At 42.7% G+C, this 8,594-nt stretch overlaps 1 pseudogene; it reads left to right on the plus strand.

The window, feature by feature from the left end:
* The first annotated feature begins 2,470 nt into the window (after positions 1-2,470).
* Positions 2,471-3,237, plus strand: LOC148770566 (secreted RxLR effector protein 161 pseudogene; annotated as a pseudogene).
* Positions 3,238-8,594: the final 5,357 nt, after the last annotated feature.

The following is an 8,594-nucleotide window of genomic DNA, read 5'->3' on the forward strand; positions in this document are numbered from 1 at the left end:
GAAAGAGTTCCCTTCCCAAACAGCAAGTTCGAAGTGGGTGAAGGTAGTGGGGGCCCCAAAGCACAGGTTGGCAAGCAAGTTGATGATGCTTGCCATCACTGTGGAAAGAATGGACATTGGCGCCGCAACTGCAAGGCTTACCTGAAGCAGAAAGGTTCTGAAAAGGGTACGTATTTCATTGACGTAAATTTGTCTGTCAACTCTTCTTCTTGGGTATTGGATACGGGCTGTGGCTCACATTTGTGCAATGATTTGCAGCTAATGACAAGAAGTCAAAGGCTTAGAGCGGGTGAGACCTACCTAAGGATGGGGAATGGAGAAAGAGTTGCTGCTGAAGCCATTGGCACAATTTACTTAAATGTTTTGGATTCTAGTTTTCCTATTGTTTTGAACGATTGTTTATTTGCTCCGTCCCTCATTAGAAACCTTATTTCTATTCCTGTATTAGATATTGAAGGTTTTACTTTTGTTTTTGGAAATTCGATTTGCATTATACAAAAGAATGAGAATTTAATTTGCAAAGGACGACTATTAAACAACTTGTATGAACTAAATCCAAATGAAATACCTATTTATGTTATATCAGCAAAACGTAAGGAGATAGATCAAAACCCCGTACAACTTTGGCACGCTAGATTAGGTCATGTCTCTTAAAGAAGGATGAACGATTTTGTCAGTGAAGGATTGTTCTCTTTCGAGGACGTGAAATCACTACAAACTTGTTAATCTTGCCTTAAAGGGAAAATGACCAAGTCACCCTACAAAGGGAAAATGGAACGAGCCGAGGGTCTTTTGGATTTGATCCATACAGACGTATGTGGTCCACTAAGTGTTAGTACGAAGGGTGGATATAACTACTTCGCTACCTTTACCGACGATTGTTCTAGGTATGGGTATGTGTACTTGATGAAGTACAAGTCTGAAACATTTGAAAGGTTCAAAGATTTTAGACACGAAGTGGAAAAGCAACTCGGACGAAGTATTAAGAAGCTGCGATCCGATCGTAGTGGAGAATACTTGAGCATCGAGTTCATTGACTATCTAAAAGAGAATGGGATACAATCCCAATGGACTCCACCGGGAACTCCTCAACTTAATGGAGTCTCCGAACGTCGGAATCGAACTTTATTAGATATGGTTCGATCAATGATGGGGTTCACGAACTTACCGGCATACTTGTGGGGTCATGCACTTCGTACTGCCGCGTATTTGCTGAATAGAGTTAACACCAAAGCAGTTAAATCCACACCTTATGAACTTTGGCATTCCCGGAAACCCAACTACAAACATATTAGGATATGGGGTTGTCCCGCTTATGTGAAGCGATTAGTGGGAGATAAGTTGGATAGTAAATCCGACTTGTGCTATTTTGTGGGGTATCCCGAAGACTCGATGGGATACGAGTTCTACTATGTCAAAGAAGCAAAGACGTTTGTTTCGAGAAATGCCACCTTTTTGGAAAGGGAGTTTCTATCCGATGGAAAGGGCAGCATGATAGAACTTGAAGTAGTTCAAGAACCACAAAGTGAAGTTCAAACGCAAGAACAAGTAATCGAACCAATACAACAATCCACTAATATACCTCCTGAACCTACGGTACGTAGATCCGAAAGAGTTCGGAAAATGCCGGATAGGTTATTCCTCCTCCAAAATGATGAAGATCATGTTGATCTTGGACAAGATCCAAGAACATACAATGAGGCCGTATCGGATGCGTACATGGGACATTGGCTAACTGCCATGAAATCCGAAATGGACTCCATGTACTCCAACAAGGTATGGACCTTGGTAGATCCACCCAAAGGAATTGTTCCTATAGGCTGCAAGTGGATCTATAAGAAGAAAATTGGAGTTGATGGAAAGGTATCGACCTATAAAGCTAGATTGGTAGCAAAAGGATACACTCAAAGGCAAGGTTTTGACTATGAGGAAACCTTTTCGCCAGTCGCGATGCTGAAGTCCATTAGGATTTTGCTGGCCATAGCTGCGTGGTACGACTACGAGATATGGCAAATGGATGTGAAGACCGCATTCCTTAATGGAGATATTGAGGAAGAAATTTACATGGCGCAGCCGGAAGGCTTCATATCTTCTGGAAGTGAGCAAAAGGTTTGCAAGCTCCAGCGATCCATTTATGGATTGAAACAAGCATCCCGTAGTTGGAGCATTAGGTTCGACTCAACTATCAAAGAGTTTGATTTTGAGAAGAATCCGGAGGAACCTTGTGTATACAAGAAGGTTAGTGGGAGGGCAGTGATATTTTTAGTGCTTTACGTTGATTACATTCTACTCATTGGGAATGACGTAGGAATGCTGCAACAAACGAAAGCATGGTTGTCCACACGTTTCTCAATCAAGGATTTGGGAGAAGCATCTTACGTATTAGGAATACGGATCTATAGAGATAGAGCAAGGAAGATGCTTGGCTTATCCCAAAGCCTGTACATAGACACCGTTATGAAACGGTTTAGCATGGAAGAATCCAAGAAGGGATTCTTGCCAATGTCCCATGGGGTTCGTCTCTCGAAATCTATGTGTCCGCAAACACCTAGTGAAATCGAGGAGATGAAAAGGACGCCTTATGCTTCTGCCATAGGAAGCATAATGTATTGCATGCTATGTACGAGACCCGATATTGCGTATGCTGTGAGTGTCACAAGCAGATATCAGTCTAACCCCGGCCCGGCTCACTGGAAAGCCGTGAAAGATATCCTCAAGTACTTGCGAAGAACTAAGGATATATTTTTGGTCTATGGGGGTGCCGAGTTGAAATTAGAGGGTTTTACTGACTCTAGTTTTCAATCGGATGTGGACGACTCAAAGTCGAATTCTGGATTTATATTCACGCTTAATGGTGGTGCCGTGTGTTGGAAGAGTTCCAAGCAAAGCACGACGGCCGATTCCATTACCGAAGCATAATACATTGCAGCGTCCGAAGCTGCAAAAGAAGGGACTTGGATAAGGAAATTCATCCAAGAGTTGGGTGTCATTCCTGATGCTAGTGATCCAGTACCGTTGTACTGTGATAACACCGGAGCCGTGGCGCAAGCTAAGGACCCCCGATCTCATCAGAAGTCGAAGCATATTTTGAAGAAGTATCACGTGATCCGAGAGATCATTGATAGAGGTGAAGTTAAGGTTGAACGAGTCACCTCGGAAGAGAACGTTGTAGACCCCTTCACGAAGCCTTTGCCGAGATCGGTCCATGAGAAACATCGAGAGTCGATGGGATTGTGATTTATTGGTAGTTGGCTTTAGGTCAAGTGGGAGATTGTTAGAGTAGGTGACCAACAAGCCAACATGTGGCTGTGGTCTTTCGTATTTATTATTGTGATAAACGAACCTTTATTCGTATTAATGATAAAACACCTTGGCATTCTATATCTTTGTCCCTTTGTCACAAGCATAGATATAGTCCTTACAGTTATTACAAGTACTAGTAATTGATCGTTAGGATCGTGAGATATTTACTCAAGTATTAAAACTGTTAAACGTGTTCCTAATCGAAGGGTTACGCCACTAATGAGGATATCGGCCTTTCCCATTAAGACTAGCACTTAGTGTATGTGTACTGCATCTCATCAGTAAACGGTATTGTGATATCGGCATGCATAAGTGGGTGCTCGTAAGTTGACGAGTTCACTGAACTCCCTCACCCTAGAAATCTCTAAGTGGTTCCCAATAATCGAGTAGAGATATCTATGGTATAGTTGTACACCATTAGTCCTTATGACCTAGACATCACCGTGACTTCACTAGAGGACCAGGTGTATCGTGACCTGTCCCTGAGTTCCACCGAGGACCATCCCAAGGGCCAGTGTTCGTGCAGTCCGAAATCTAGTGGGAGGTCTGTGCATTGTAGTCGGGGATTCGATCGCTAGAATAGTCTTGGATGTCCTGTGTGTTCTGAAAGTTTGTAATCATTCTAAGTCTCTGGCCAGAGCTGACTAAGTGATGATTACAAAATTCGATTCTCTAAGTCATGCACGTGACGATTACAACACTTGGAACGATCGCACCGTCATCGAACATATAAAGAGGTCTCGATGAACCAATGCCTCTAGTTCGATCGAGACATATGTATCGAAGGGACCGTACTGTACGTTAACTATATCTGAAGGTTCTTGCAGGCACTTCATTTGTATCTAGGGAATCATGACGCGTAGTTGTTAGACGCCAATCTTGATTCGTTGGGTGATTAAGGTGAAACGAGCTTCATCTTAATCGTAACTCTAAGGGACGAGTTTTGACCACAAAGGGTTGTGGGCCCACGGCTAGCTTACACCTGAACCATCGAGGGTCACACTGCTCGTGCACATGAGATCTTTGAATAAACGGTCAGAGATAAAGTAAGTTTATCTTTGCATGATTGGAAGTCAATATGATTGGATCCAACATTCATAATTTGGAATTATGAATGAGAATAAGAAAAGGAAAAGAATAGGCGAACGTGTTAGTGAACTTTCTAAATCGGGAAGTTTCCAAATTTAGAAAGTGCACTGAACTAGGGTTTCCACTTTTGGAAAGTTGGAAAATGAGAGTTGGCACTCGTAATGACGAGGATATTATAATGATTCCGAAATTGTAATTGTTGCAATTTTCCGATCATTGAATTGAGAGAGACGAGCAATTAAAGGAACTAACGAGCTTAAGCTGTTGGGCCCGGTCCAACTTAAGCCCGTTAGGGTTTTATGCAAGGAACTATAAATACTTGATTTATAGGCCTTGCAAACACACAAAAGACCTAACCCTAACCCTAGCCGTCCCCCTCTCTCTCTCGGCCTCTCTCTCCCGCGGCCACCACCGCCGTCAACGCCGCCGTTTCGCCGTTCATCGGCCGTTTATCGGCCGATTGCTTTGGTAGTTTCTTTCCTTCTCTTTTTTCTTCCGTTTTTCTAACTATTACGTGTCTAGTGCCACGTGTTTAGTAGATCAAAGTATACGAGATGAAATCCGAGAGGAGGAAGATTGAAGATCGAAGAATCGAGGAGCAGCATACGAGCCGAAGCCGCACGCAACCCCACGCGCCGCCCGAAGACCGCGCGTGAGATACACGCGCCGCCGTGGCCGTCTCGCCGCTGCTGCCGCTGCACCGCTGCTGCCCCGGATTGTACGGATTGGTTTCCGTAGCAATCTCGACTTGCTTAGCGCTCCTACCTCACGCTTCAAGAGGTAAACACACGAATCCCATGTTTCGATTCGTTTACGTTTAAACTAAATATTCATGTTTGCTTTCGTATGATTTTATGTGATTATGTGTAATCGTTTTAATCGTTGCAAGCATGTTAGTTGGTTTAAACGCGAGCATGTTAATTGGTTTAAATTCAGTTAAACATTTTAGCATGTATGTTGTTTTTAATTTCGCTGGAAGCGCAAAGGTACGCAATTAATTGATTTTAATTTGTCGGGCATGTGCTTATGTGCTTTAAAGTCGTTTAAATCGCATAAAATTTTTGTTTTCCGCTGCGTACACGTGCCCGAAACCCAACATGCACAACTTTGGCACGCTAGATTAGTTCGTCTCTTTAAGAAGGATGAACGATTTTGTTAGTGAATGATTGTTCTCTTTAGAGGACGTGAAATCACAACAAACTTGTGAATCTTGCCTTCAAAAGAAAATGACCAAGTCACTCTACAAAGGGAAAATGGAACGAGCCGAGGGTCTTTTGGATTTGATCCATACAAACGTATGTGGTCCACTAAGTGTTAGTGCGAAGGGTGGATACAACTACTTCGCTACCTGTACCGACGATTATTCTAGGTATGGGTACGTGTACTTGATGAAGTACAAGTCCGAAACATTTGAAAGGTTCAAAGATTTTAGACACGAAGTAGAGAAGCAGCTCGGGCGAAGTATTAAGAAGCTACGATCCGATCGTGGTGGAGAATACTTGAGCATCGAGTTCATTGACTATCTAAAAGAGAATGGAATACAATCTCAATGGACTCCACCTGGAACTCCTCAACTTCATGGGGTTTCCGAACGTCGGAATAGAAATTTATTAGATATGGTTCGATCGATGATGGGGTTCACGAACTTACCGGCATACTTGTGGGGTCATGCACTTCGCACTACCGCGTATTTGCTGATTAGAGTTAACACCAAAGCAGTTAAATCCACACCTTATGAACTTTGGCATTCTCGGAAACCCAACTTCAAACATATTAGGATATGGGGTTGTCCCGCTTATGTGAAGCGATTAGTGGGAGACAAGTTGGATAGTAAATCCGACTTGTGCTACTTTGTGGGGTATCCCGAAGACTCAATGAGATACAAAGAAATGCCACATTTTTTGATGCAAAGACGTTTGTTTCAAGAAATGCCACCTTTTTGGAAAGGGAGTTTCTATCCGATAGAAAAGGCAGCATGGTAGAACTTGAAGTAGTTCAAGAACCGCAAAGTGATGTTCAAGTGCAAGAACAAGTAATTGAACCAATACAACAATCCACTAATATACCTCCTGAACCTACGGTGCGTAGATCCGAAAGAGTTCGGAAAATGCCGGATAGGTTATTCCTCCTCGAAAATGATGAAGATCATGTTGATCTTGGACAAGAGCCAAGAACATACTATGAGGCCGTATCGGATGCGGACAAGGGACATTGGCTAACTGCCATGAAATCCGAAATGGACTCCATGTACTCCAACAAGGTGTGGACCTTGGTAGATCCACCTAAGGGAATTGTTCCCATATGCTGCAAGTGGGTCTATAAGAATAAAATTGGAGTGGATGGAAAGGTGTCGACCTACAAATCTATATTGGTAGCGAAAGGATACACACAAAGGCAAGGTGTTGAGCACGAGGAAACCTTTTCGCCAGTCGCGATGCTGAAGTCCATTAGGATTTTGCTGGCTATAGCTGCGTGGTACGACTACGAGATATGGCAAATGGATGTGCAGACCGCTTTCCTTAATGGAGACATTGAGGAAGAAGTTTACATGGCACAGCCAGAAGGCTTCATATCTTCTGGAAGTGAGCAAAAGGTTTGCAAGCTCCAGCAATCCATTTATGGATTGAAACAAGCACCCCATAGTTGGAACATTAGGTTCGACTAAACTATCAAAGAGTTTGATTTTGAGAGGAATCCAGAGGAACCTTGTGTATACAAGAAGGTTAGTGGGAGAGCAGTAATATTTTTAGTGCTTTACGTTGATGACATTCTGCTTATTGGGAATGACATAGCAATGTTGCAACAAACGAAAGCATGGTTGTCCACACGTTTCTCAATGAAGGATTTGGGAGAAGCATTTTATGTATTAGGAATACGCATCTATAGAGATAGAGCAAGAAAGATGCTTGGCTTATCCCAAAGCTTGTACATAGACATCGTTATAAAACGTTTTAGCATTGAAGAATCCAAGAAAGGATTCTAGCCAATGTCCAATGAGGTTCATCTCTCGAAATCTATGTTTCCTCAAACACCTAGTGAAATCGAGGAGATGAAAAGGACGCCTTATGCTACTGCATAATGTATGGCATGCTATGTACGAGACCCGATATTGCGTATGCTGTGAGTGTCACAAGCCGATATCAGTGTAACCCCTGTCCAGCTCACTGGAAGGCCGTGAAAGATATCCTCAAGTACTTACGAAGGACTAAGGATATATTTTTGGTCTATCGGGGTGCCGAGTTGAAATTAGAGGGCAATGCAGACTCTAGTTTTCAATCGGATGTGGAGGACCCAAAGTCAAACTCGGGATTTATACTCACGCTTAATGGTGGTGCCTTGGGTTGTAAGAGTTCGAAGCAAAGAACGACGTCCAATTCCACTACCGAAACGGAATACATTGCAGCATCCGAAGCGGCAATAGAAGGAACTTGGATAAAGAAATTCATCCAAGAAGGTGTCATTCCTAATGTTATAGATCCAGTACCGTTGTACTGTGATAACACCGGAGCCGTGGCGCAAGCTAAAGAGCCGAGATCTCATCAGAAGTCCAACCATATTTTGAGGAAGTATCATGTGATCCGAGAGATCATTGATTTTTGTGAAGTTAAAGTAGAACGAGTCACCTCGGAAGAGAACGTAGCAGACCCTTCACCAATCCTTTACCAAGGTTGGTCCACGAGAAACATGGATAGTCAATGGGATTGCGATTCATGGGTAGTTGGCTTTAGGTCAAGTGGGAGATTGTTAGAGTAGGTGACCAACAAGCAAACTTGTGGTTGTGGTCTTTCAAAATTATTATTGCAATAAAAAAACTTTTTCGTATTCATGATAAAACACCTTGGCATTCTATATCTTTGTCCCTTTGTCACAAGCATAGATATAGTCCTTACAGTGATTACAAGTACTAGTAATTGATCGTTAGGAGAGTGAGATATTTACATTTGTATTATAACTGTTAAACGTGTTTCTAGTCGAAGGGTTACACCACCAATGAGGATATCGGCCTTTAGGATTAGTGTATGTGTACTGCATCTCATCAGTAAACGGTATTGCGATATCGGCATGCATAAGTGGGTGCTCGTAATTTGACGAGTTCACTGAACTCCCTTACCCTAGAAATCTCTATGTGGTTCTCAATAATCGAGTATAGATATCTATGGTATAGTTGTACAACATTAGTCCTTTTGGCCTAGACATCACCG

Source organism: Erythranthe guttata, chromosome 5 (genome assembly GCF_056151865.1).
Source record: "Erythranthe guttata isolate IM_541 chromosome 5, IM_541, whole genome shotgun sequence".
NCBI lineage: Eukaryota > Viridiplantae > Streptophyta > Magnoliopsida > Lamiales > Phrymaceae > Erythranthe > Erythranthe guttata.